The sequence below is a fragment of the Salmo salar genome, chromosome 20 (genome assembly GCF_965601325.2).
Source record: "Salmo salar chromosome 20, fSalSal1, whole genome shotgun sequence".
NCBI lineage: Eukaryota > Metazoa > Chordata > Actinopteri > Salmoniformes > Salmonidae > Salmo > Salmo salar.
In genome coordinates this window covers 87196015-87208134 of record NC_138310.1, presented here as the reverse complement: position 1 = coordinate 87208134, position 12120 = coordinate 87196015, and positions in this window count along the sequence as shown.

Sequence of the window (12120 nt, the reverse complement as noted above, 5' to 3'; positions counted from 1 at the left end):
TGGGGCTGCATGAGTGCTGCCGGCACTGGGGAACTACAGTTCATTGAGGGAACCATGAATGCCTACATGTACTGTGACATACTGAAGCAGAGCATGATCCCCTCCCTTCGGAGACTGGACCGCAGGGCAGTATTCCAACATGATAACGACCCCAAACACACCTCCAAGACGACCACTGCCTTGCTAAAGAAGCTGAGGGTAAAGGTGATGGACTGGCCAAGCATGTCTCCAGACCTAAACCCTATTGAGCATCTGTGGGACATCCTCAAACGGAAGGTGGAGGAGTGCAAGGTCTCTAACATCCACCAGCTCTGTGATGTCATCATGGAGGAGTGGAAGAGGACTCCAGTGACAACCTGTGAAGCTCTGGTGAACTCCATGCCCAAGAGGGTTAAGGCAGTGCTGGAAAATGATGGTGGCCACACAAAATATTGACACTTTGGCCCCAATTTGGATATTTTCACTTAGGGGTTGCCAGCTTTTGTTGCCAGCGGTTTAGACATTAATGGCTGTGTGTTGTGTTATTTTGAGGGGACAGCAAATTTATACTGTTATACAAGCTGTACACTCACTACTTTACATTGTAGCAAAGTGTAACGGCTGTCTTCATAAATGGACCAAGGCGCAGCAGGTATGTGAATACTCATATTTAATTACAAATAAGGAGTAAAGCATCCACTTAACAATACAATAAAGGTGACAACAGTTACAGTTCTGCAGGCTAGAAACGCAGTGCAAAAACAACCACCCAACCCCAAAGAAAAACACACACACCTATATAGGACTTCCAATCAAAGGCAACTATACACACCTGCCTTCAATCGGAAGTCCCAATCAACAATACAAACATTCCCCATACACAAAACTGCCACGTCCTGACCCCAAAACTAAAACAATAGCTCCATCTGCAGGTCAGGACGTGACACAAAGTGTCATTTCTTCAGTGTTGTCACATGAAAAGATATACTCAAATATTTACAAAAATGTGAGGGGTGTACTCACTTTTGTGAGATACTGTATACACGTTAACCAGGTTACTAACACACTGGTGTGATTGTTCATGGAAGTGTTGTTTTAAGAAGAGGATGTCTTCATTAATTGACCCCCATAAACGTAACGGACATATACCAGGAGCTGTGCCAGACCCGCCACATCTGTTGACTCATCCATCTGTAACGCATAGAATTCACTGGTTTGTATGCAAAGCAGTAATTGTTTCGAAACATCGCCTGCCATGTCACTGATGCGTCATGAAACAGTGTTGTTTGATGAAGACATTGTCTTTATAGTTTTTTGGGCCTTTTCCCCCAGCATTGTCCCAGCCATATCTGCGGCAGCACGAAGAATTAAGTCCTCCACAATAGTATGGGGCTTCCCTGTACTACCGACTCAGTAGCTCACCATATAAGATGCCTCTAGCCCCTTCTTATTGATGGTATCTGTTGCTTTTATACATGTCTTACTACTCGAAAGTTGTCTTAATTCTCGCTGAACTCCTGTTGTTCATTTTTCAAATTGACATGTTTTGTTCCTAATTGTCTGCGCAAGAGTGAAGGTTTCATCGAGTTTTGAGATAGCACTTTTGCACATATAACACACAGCGGCTGAGGAAAGGCACTCCTCCCAATATAAGTGAACCCCAAATCAATGTAGTTATTCAACGCTGGTCTGACCAATCAGAATCCAAGCCTCGGGATTGTTTTGATCACATGGACTGGGATATGTTCCGGGTAGCGTGCGAAAATAATCTACACGCGTACACGGATACGGTGACTGAGTTAATAAGTGTCACGCCATGGCCATAGAGAGGGTTGTATTCTCTATTTTGGTTAGGCCAGGGTGTGACTAGGGTGGGCATTCTATGTCCTTTTTTCTATGTTTTGTATTTCTTTGTTTTGGCCTGGTATGGCTCTCAATCAGGGACAGCTGTCCATCGTTGTCGCTGATTGGGAGCCATACTTAGGTAGCCTGTTTTCCTTTAGGTTTTGTGGGTGGTTAATTTCTGTTTTGTATTACTTACCTGACAGAACTGTTTGGCTGTCGGTTTCGGTTTCTTTGTTTCAGTGTTCTGATCAAATAAATACATGATGAGCACTAACCACGCTGCGCCTTGGTCCGGTTGTGGTGGGTGGTTCTGTAACGGCTGTCAAATGGGACAGCCGTTACAGAACCACCCACCACAAACGGACCAAGCAGCATGGATTGGAGCATCGAGGAGAAGGATGGACATGGGAGTTGGGACGTAGATTCTGGGAGGACAAGTTAAGGGAGCTGCGGGAACCTGAGAGGCAGACCCAGAATTTTTTTGGGGGGGGGCACATGGGGAGTTGGGGTAAGTCAGGCAATAGACCTGAGCCAACTCCTCGTGCTTATTATGGGGAGTGTTTGGCGTGGAGAGCACCGTGCTATGCGGAAGTGCGCACGGTCTCGCCCATCCGCACACACAGTCCGGTGCGGTCGATACCAGCCCCCCGCAAGTGCCGTGCTAGAGTAGGCATCCAGCCAGGGAGAAGTGCGCCTTCACAGCACATCTGGCCACCAGTGCGTCTCCTAGGCCCAGGTTACCCTGCGCCTGCTCTACGCATGGCAGCCATCATTCCTCAGCACAGCCCAGTTCGCCCTGTGCCAGCACTCCACCCGTGCCGGGCTACAGTAACAACTCAGCCAGGAAGGGTTGTGCAGGCCGTGCGCTCCAGACCTCCAGTGCGTCTTCAAGACCAAGTCTATCCTGTGCCTGCTCCCAGAGCCAGGCCTCCTGCATGTCTCCCCAGCCTGGTGAGTCCTGTGCCTGCTCCCAGAGCCAGGCCTCCTGCGTGTCTCCCCAGCCTGGTGAGTCCTGTGCCTGCGCCCAGAGCCAGGCCACCTGCATGTCTCTCCAGCCTGGTGAATCCTGTGCCTGCTCCCAGAGCCAGGCCTCCTGCATGTCTCCCCAGTCTGGTGAGTCCTGTGCCTGCTCCCAGAGCCAGGCCTCCTGCATGTCTCCCCAGCCTGGTGCGTCCTGTGCCAGAGTCACCCGCCTGTCTGGCGCTGCCAGAGTCGCCCGCCTGTCCGGCACTGCTGGAGTCGTCCGCCAGTCCAGGGCCCGCTGCGAGGGTCCACAGTCCGGGGTCGGCGGCGAGGGTCCCCACTTCAGAGGCGCCACCTAAGTGGGCCAAGTTGAAGGTGGAGTGGGGTCCACCTTTGGGGGGGTACTGTCACGCCCTGGCCATAGAGAGGGTTTTATTCTCTATTTTGGTTAGGCCAGGGTGTGACTAGGCTGGGCATTCTATGTCCTTTTTTCTATGTTTTGTATTTCTTTGTTTTGGCCTGGTATGGCTCTCAATCAGGGACAGCTGTACATCGTTGTCGCTGATTGGGAGCCATACTTAGGTAGCCTGTTTTCCTTTGGGTTTTGTGGGTGGTTAATTTCTGTTTTGTGTTACTTACCTGACAGAACTGTTTGGCTGTCGGTTTCTTTGTTTCAGTGTTCTGATCAAATAAATACATGATGAGCACTAACCACGCTGCGCCTTGGTCTACTCCATTTGACAGCCGTTACAATAAGGAAGTGTATAGCAGATGTAATACCCACTGAGACTATTAATATCTACACTAACCAGAAACCGTGGATAGATGGTAGCATTCGCAGGAAACTGAAAGCGCGAATGACCACAATTAACAATGGCAAGGCAACTGGTAATATGGCAGAATATAAACAGTGTAGTTATTCACTGCGTAAGGCAATCAAACAAGCTAAATGTCAGTATAGAGATGAAGTGGAGTTGTAATTCAACGGCTCAGACTCAAGACGTATGTGGCATAGACTACAGACAATCAAGGACTACAAAAGGAAAACCAGCCACGTCGCTGAGACCGACGTCTTGCTCTTGGACAGGCTAAACACATTCTTCGCAAGCTTTGAGGATACCACAGTGGCACCGACGCGGCCCGCTACCAAGCACTGTGGGCTCTCCTTCTCCGTGGCCGACGTCAGTAATACATTTAAACGCGTTAACCCTCGCAAGGCTGTCGGTCCAGACGGCATCCCTAGCCGTGTCCTCAGAGCATGCGCAGACCAGCTGACTGGTGTGTTTACGGGTATATTTAATCTCTCCCTATCCCAGTCTGCTGTCCTCACATGCTTCAAGATGTCCACCATTGTTCCTGTACCCAAGAAGGCAAAGGTAACTGAACTTAATGACTATCGCCCCATAGCACTCACCTCTGCCATCATGAAGTGCATTGAGACTAGTCAAGGATCACATCACCTCTACCTTATCTGCCACCCTAGACCCACTTCAATTTGCTTACCGCCCCAATAGATCCACAGACGATTCAGTTGCCATCACTCTGCACACTGCCCTATCCCATCTGGACAAGAGGAATACCTATGTAAGAATGCTGTTTATTGACTATAGCTCAGCATTCAACACCATAGTACCCTCCAAGCTCATCATTAAGCTTGAGGCCCTGGGTCTGAACCCCACCCTGTGCAACTAGGTCCTGGACTTCCTGAAGGGCGTCCTGTTGGAGAGTTTGTCCGCCCTCTCTCTCTTTGCCATGGTTAGAATGGATAGTTCATAGAAAAGATGTTTCAGCGGTTGTCGGCCTTTGCATTCACGGGTACATCATTTCTAGCTAGTAATTAGTATCGAAGAGTAGCTCTTCGATTCTGACGGATCGATAGTCTCAGTTTAACCACGTGGTATGATTAAAAGATTCAGCAATCTACTCAAACCTTAACTCCCTCTGTGATGAGGTACTGGTCTCGACTCAAACCTTAGCTCTCTAGGTTATTGAGGTAAGCTGGTCTGAAGGGAATTCCTCCAGGTGGGGGTTATATTCGTAACAGCAGAGAGGGGCTGTCCCATGATACCAGATCAATGTCTGTGCTCATGGGGCGGGCCAATGATTTAGTTAAACTCCAAAGGGAATTGGAGTTTCCTTCATAAAACAGTTTAAAATCACATTACATAATTTCACAAATAGTTTCATCTTTACTCATTCATTTTATACAACAATCAGATGCAAGCCTCACAACTGAGAGTCTTGTAAAAACAGAGTTATGGTAATGTGGCCGTATTGTCTCTCTTGAGTTTCACAAAATTGTACAAAATGGACCAGTTCGTAGCTGGCTACTTCACCGACCATTTATACATTCTCCAGAACATGAATATTGTTCAGTTCTCAAGTGCTGTGATGTGGAAGAAGTTCCTTTGTTCTCTCTATGAAAACTCACTCTCTCTTATACTCTGGCCATGAGGAGAGAACTCCTCTAGGAATTTATGACGTGCCTAACAGAGCCTGTTGGTAGGGGGAAGAGAGAGCGAGGTGGTGAGAGAGAGAGTGAGGTGGTGAGAGAGAGAGGGGGATGGTACTCGCTATCCCCAAAGAGGGCAACGTCATGACATTCCCCCCCTGGTGGTTTGGATCTTGTTTATCCTGCAAGTTATAAATCAACATAAAAATAATGACCACGTGATGTCCTGTTTGTAGATCATCGTTGCAGTCCCCTCTGGTGGTTGAACTTGGTAGGCTTTCTGAAAGCGGAACAGTCCACCACAAGGATGGGCAGTGGGTGTCTGGATTTGGGATCGCTGTTCCGGACCCGTCGTCTGGTCGTCGTCCAGACTGGAAGATCTGGGCAGTAACTTAGGCAGATGTTAACAACGCACGCACACTCATGAAATATATATATAATTACATTCATTCCCCAATGAGTGGCGCTGTGGCACTAAGTGATGGTTGTATGGGGACTTTGTTTTTGGCTCTATCACTTCCTAAGTGTCAAAGGAACTGAATCAAAAAGGAATGAAAGCATAAACAAAAGCTATACAAAATATAGCTCTCACACAAAAATAATTTAATAGGACTGTATTCTATATACGTCGAATGTTCTGGCAAAATGACTATCATGGCATTGTCTCTAATGCCATATCTAGGGTTTTCCTACTTGGTGTGTTGCTTAGGCACTATCCTAAATTGAAAACTGTATGATATGTCTACAGCTGTAAGGCACTAGTTTTGGGCAGTCCACAGGGATGACCTATGGACTTCTGGGAAGAAAACTAGTGGGTGCTGTAGAGTCAAAGGCCTCAAAGTAAATGTTCATCTTTACTGAGGCTGGTATTTTGCTTGGACCCTTAAGTGATCCTAGCATAAATCCTAATTGGATGTTCCGTTGTGCATGTGTGTTTATGCTTACACAAGCGCGGATGTCAAGGGAAGAAAACCAAGTATCCTGGCAGATTACAACTTGTTCAGAATGAGTCTGACGTAGTCAGGTAATTTTCAGGTCAATGCCTGGAGGTCAGTCAGAATTGGTGTCAAGGGAGTCTGTAGTAGTTTTTCTACAAGTCACTGTGTCTTCCACTATTGTAGTGGCGGTAGGTATGAAGTCTATTTCATAGCTATGTTATCCACGGAGGAGCTAACCTCACGACGGAAGTACTCTTTAAGTATTGGACCAGTCGTACGTGGTGTGATCATGGTTCATGACTTCTAATACTTTTCTCCTGAATGGAGGATTCTATTTATTAGTGGCATGTGTGTTAACCATTGGAAGAGTGCACTGGAGATTCCCTTCCCCGTGTTGCACTCTGAGTGACTCCTAACTACTATGTCGCTGTTGTCAAGGGTAATTTGATTGGTTAGGTCTTTTACCTTCTTACTGATTGCAGCTGGACTGACTGTTGCTGGTATTGGTACTGGTACTCAATGGGACCAGTTATCCTACCGATTTGTTCTGAAATATTATTCTACCGGAACACATGATTGGAGCATTTTACTAGTTGTATTGTAGTTGAACTTACACATGGCAAGGAATGATTATTGTTGCCATTTGTTTTGGAGGTGGAGAAGTCCACTGGACTTCCTTTACGACCAGTGTGGTACACCTCAGTACTATCTTAGATGTGTTCTAAGATAATCCCCGTCTAGGGGCCTGTCTGCTCCTCACTGTTCTCATAGGGGAGTTTACAACAAGATTTGATTTATGCTCTGGTGTCCTTGTACGGTGTTGTCCGTAGTCTCGAGCCCCCCACCAGCTTCGATGAGGCTCATCATTGGTCTGGGCTACTATTCCCCCCCTTTGTGTCTCGGGACCCCCCCACCAGCGGGTGGTGTTGGTGTCCAAGGCGCAAACGAAAAGGTCGAACCCTATGTACGAGTTGTCAGCGGCCGTGTTGTTATGAGAAAGGCTGTAACCTTTCAACCAAATCTCCTGGTGTTTGTGTTTCAAAACGTTCAGTGGCTGTCGAGGCCTGTCAGTCACCACCGCATCCGCGTGTGGCAACCTCTTCAGTACCTGCGAACTGAGATGAGGATATCGGTCTGTGATATGGCAAAGGGTTTCACCAGTGGGAGTCATCGGGTCAGTTGCTGGACTGACGCCATTACTGTCATTGTAAGGGGTGAAAGTCCCCCACAAAGCTGAAGGTGTATCATCGGAAGCAGAGTATACTCTGCGCATCAATGTTTTTCTTATGGAAACGGCCACAGTGCTTGCGGAAGTGTCCGAAGGGTATTGCACGACTGCAAGGAGGAGGGAAGTTGCTTATTCACAGAGACAGTTGGCTCGAAATCATGAAAAGAATGGTCAATCAGGTTGGCTGATGGAACGTGTCGAGATATCGTAATATCTCCTTGGATTGGATCCTGCGCCAAGAGGTCTCTAAACATCTTTTTCCAAGGGGTGCTTTCGACAGATACCCCTCGTGAATGACTGCGTTGCAGCTAGCGTTAGGGGGAGACAGTGTGGTCAGTGGAGAAGGCACTGTGGCCTGTGACCATACCTGGTTGGTCTTCCAATCCATCAATGGGAGTAACCGATCCATCAAGTCTGCTCCAAGTAGCAGGGGTACAGTTTCGAGGCTGGTAACGTATACAGGGTGAACGAGTGATACGTCCTGGAAGTGTAGTTTCAGCATGACTCTCAATGTGAGAGGCGAGGTAGTCTGAGTGACCCCTCGAAGTGTTGTGTCACATCGTTCCACTTTTAACCAACGTTTAGTTGGCTTCAAAGCCCTTTTGAGATCATCGAACAATGTTTGAGAGATGAGTGACATTGTTGCGCCCGAATCAATTAGCGCATGACAAGTTAAGCATTCCTCCAGGACTGTTTCCAGGTATGGGCGTTTAGATTCATGTTTAGTGGATATATTCCCCACAAAGTGGAGTGGTTGTTCGTAACGACGTGATGTGCCATTTCTGTTCAAGGTGGAAGCAGATTGACTTTTTAGATTTTGAGTGGGCTTGGCTTTAACGAAGCATTTGACCTTTTTCTTCGCAACCTTTGTATCATAGTCTATAGACAAAGCCAGTGGGCTTGTTTCTTGATCAAGCGGGCCCTGGATAGGGTCTTTAACGTCCTTGCTATGGGTGTTAATTCCTGCGGACCTGTTGTCCGGTTATTCCCCGTCTAGTCCTTGTGACTTATCTTTTACCCTTTTCTCAAATTGTTCTCGCTTTAGTTCTTCCAGTAGTGGAACTTCTGGAGAACATTGGTCTACGTTTTGATCGTCCTTCAACCCTTTGTTACCCTTGTGCTCTGACACTTTTGTGGGTTGGGTGCAGGAACGTAGCGAACAGGTCGATTGTAGCGGTAGTCGTTTTGATGGCGGCGTACTTTACAGTTATTTTGACCGCGGAGGTTATTGGAATCATGGTTTCATGGTAGAAACCGTTGTTGTGCGTCATCTCTCAACGCTCCAATACCTGATAATGCACCCTCTAACTGGAGTGAGTGCTCCTGGTAAAACTTCAAAACCGAGTGGTCAGGGCTCTTAGCGTTGTGAACTTTTGATGCCTAAAAAGCTGTGCTTGCAAGCTCTCTCAGTTGTAAGACAGGCAAGCCAATGTGGGCTGCAGGGCCCAAGTAGGTAATGAAGGTGGGATACATGCTCGACAGAAACATTTGTTTGAATGGTAACAGCTCTTCCGTTCCTGTTTCAGTGAGTAGGCCAAAGTAAGCTGACCGCAGCTGACCGCAGCTTGTGGGTGTTTGTTCCGAGCTTGTTCGACAGTGTTAGCCAGTGAGCTATCGTGTTTGCGAGTCGCAGAACCACTGAATTTTAAGTTTAGTATAGTCATTTAGCACGTGTTTGCTGTTGTAGACGAATGAACCTCGTCAAGTATCTATTCGACGTTCACTTCAACAGGTAAACACTGTCAGAACCCGTAGCGTTCGGGCAGCCATCCAATGCATCCTCTATGTCAGCTAGGAACGTCTCAGTATCATTTGGCTGACCTGGAACAGGGTCAAAGGTGGGGAAATTCTTGACGAGTTTGTCAAGGTATTCCGCGCCAAGTGGGCGGAGAAGGTTGGCTTCCTCCTGTGGGGAAATTGGGGCCGAAATGCCAAGAGGAGGAGCCAAGCTTTGGCTTTGTTGGCCAAGAGGTACCATATTACTCAGTGCCGAATGGCCAAGAGGAGAAGACTGAGGGTCACATGAGGGAGGTAAAGTCTGAAACCTATCGTCTTTACTCCTGTGAGTACAGGACTCCGGTTGCTTGGATTGGTAGTCACGCTGTAGAGCACAACCATTCTGGACTTCCTCCAGATGGTACCTAAGGGTTGTATTCTGCTGCATTGCAGAGTCCACTTGAGCGCTTAGAGTACTGATTTTGGACACGTGAGTGTCGCACTTGCTCCTTTCGGTCTCAAACTTCTGTGTCATGGTTTGCAGGTAGAGGTCTTGAGTACGGAATGAGAGATTCAGTGATGAGATTTCCTCCGCTTGCTTTGAAATCAATATTTCCATCTTCATCACCTGAGTTCTCTCATCATTCATTTGGTCAGCGACTTCAATGAGTTCTGCTGATTTGTCATCCAACTTTGTCATTGTCTTCATTAACTGATCGTCTTTGGTCTGCATCGTTTTGAGTAGAAAAACGGACCCTAGCCTGAAGAAGTTTTAATTTATTTCATGCCAAAAATATGGGGTTATATAAAAAAATTGTAAAAAATAAAGTAAAATAAATGTTGCTCAAATATAGGTCAAACACCTCAGATAAAACTTCCTTTTGATATTTTTTCGGGACTGACTGTTGTTCCATGTAGTTAATCTGTTATTCAATGTGTTTCTATGGGCTAATAGCAGTAAGGACTATCTGTTATTCAATGTGTTTCTATGGGCTAATAGCAGTAAGGACTATCTGTTATTCAATGTGTTTCTATGGGCTAATAGCAGTAAGGACTATCTGTTATTCAATGTGTTTCTATGGGCTAATAGCAGTAAGGACTATCTGTTATTCAATGTGTTTCTATGGGCTAATAGCAGTAATCTGTTATTCAATGTGTTTCTATGGGCTAATAGCAGTAAGGACTATCTGTTATTCAATGTGTTTCTATGGGCTAATAGCAGTAAGGACTATCTGTTATTCAATGTGTTTCTATGGGCTAATAGCAGTAATCTGTTATTCAATGTGTTTCTATGGGCTAATAGCAGTAATCTGTTATTCAATGTGTTTCTATGGGCTAATAGCAGTAAGGACTATCTGTTGTTCCATGTAGTGAATCTGATATTCAATGCGTTTGTATAGGCTAATAGCAGTAAGGCCAAAAATTATTTCAGCAAATTATTTATTTATTTATATTTTTATACTTCAAGGAGTCAAACAAATTCCAAATCAAATAGCTAAATGATCCATGGTATGACCTTCTTAAAACAATTCCATTTAGTAGAATCCCCCCTCCCCTGGCTTAGACTCTGGTGGGTTAATACAGGCAAAACGAAATACATGTTGTTTTTAATCTCTCATAAGAATGTTTTCAAATTTAAAGTTGGCATTTTCTACAAAAACAGATGGTGTCTTTCTCTAAGTAGCAGGAAGCAGATTATTCAGTCAACCGTTTTTTATCTGTTCTTGATTACGGTGATACTATTTATCAGACTGTCCCGTGTGGCTCAGTTGGTAGCGCATGGTGTTTGCAATGCCAGGGTTGTGGGTTTGATTCCCATGGGGGACCAGTATGGGGAAGGAAAAAAAAGGTATGTAATGTATGCATTCACTACTGTAAGTCGCTCTGGATAAGAGCGTCTGCTAAATGTTTAAAAAAAATAGTAAAATGTACTACTCTTGAACCTTTGGATTCCATATTGCCCTTTGTTTAGTTACAGGGGACAGTTTGATACTCATCACTGCATCCTGTATCAAAAGGTTGTCTGGACTTATCACTGGACTTACATTATTCCCTGTTTGTTTACAAGGCCCTACTTCATAAACTTCCGTCTTATCTAACTTTGCTGTTGAAGTATAGACACCTGAGCTACCTAACCCGTTCGTTCACAGGATTGGTTAACTCTAGAGGTTCCTAGGGTCTCCCCACAGAGCTAGATAAATCTACTTTTCCTTTTAATAATGCACCGTATTGCTGGAACAAAATTGAAAATACATTTTCACCTTCTAGTACCGTTCAGGCAATTTAAAGAATTGATTGGGGATGTATTTGTGGAGGAATGTAACTAGTGAGTTGTGATATTTTAATTTCTGCTTCCCATGACTATGTTTTTTGTATTTTAATGTGTATGTATATATTTAGGGCATAATGTGTATATTTATGTTGTATTACACAGGGTGCATTTGCAATAAAGACCTACAGTAGGTCTAAACATGTCTTCCCTGTTAAAATAAAGGTTTAATACATGTTAATCCATCCCGGTACTCTCGCTCCCTCGTAGTTCTCAACCTTTTTTATTGTCTCCTTCTCTTCAACTAGCTAGGGCACCTAACACTGAGAAGAGATGAAGAGAAAGGAGAGAGAGAAAGAGAGAGACAGAGCAAGAGAGAGAGAGACAGAGAGAAAGAAAGAGAGAGAGAAAGAGACAGAGAGCAAGAGACAGAGAGACAAAGAGAGAGAGACAGAGAGAGAGAGAAAGAGAGAGAGACAGAGAGAGAGAGAGAGAGAGAGAGAAAGAGACAGAGAGAGAGAGAGAGAGAAAGAGACAGAGAGAGAGAGACAGAGCGAGAGAGAGAGAGAGAGAAAGAGACAGAGAGCAAGAGAGAGAGAGAGAGAGAAAGAGAGAGAGACAGAGAGAAAGAGAGCGAGAGATGTATTTAGTATGAGGTGATGAAGAAGTCTCCAGGTCTCTTGTAGGTTGGCTTAATTACATGTCCGCTGGGAAAGAGAGCGCTATCGAT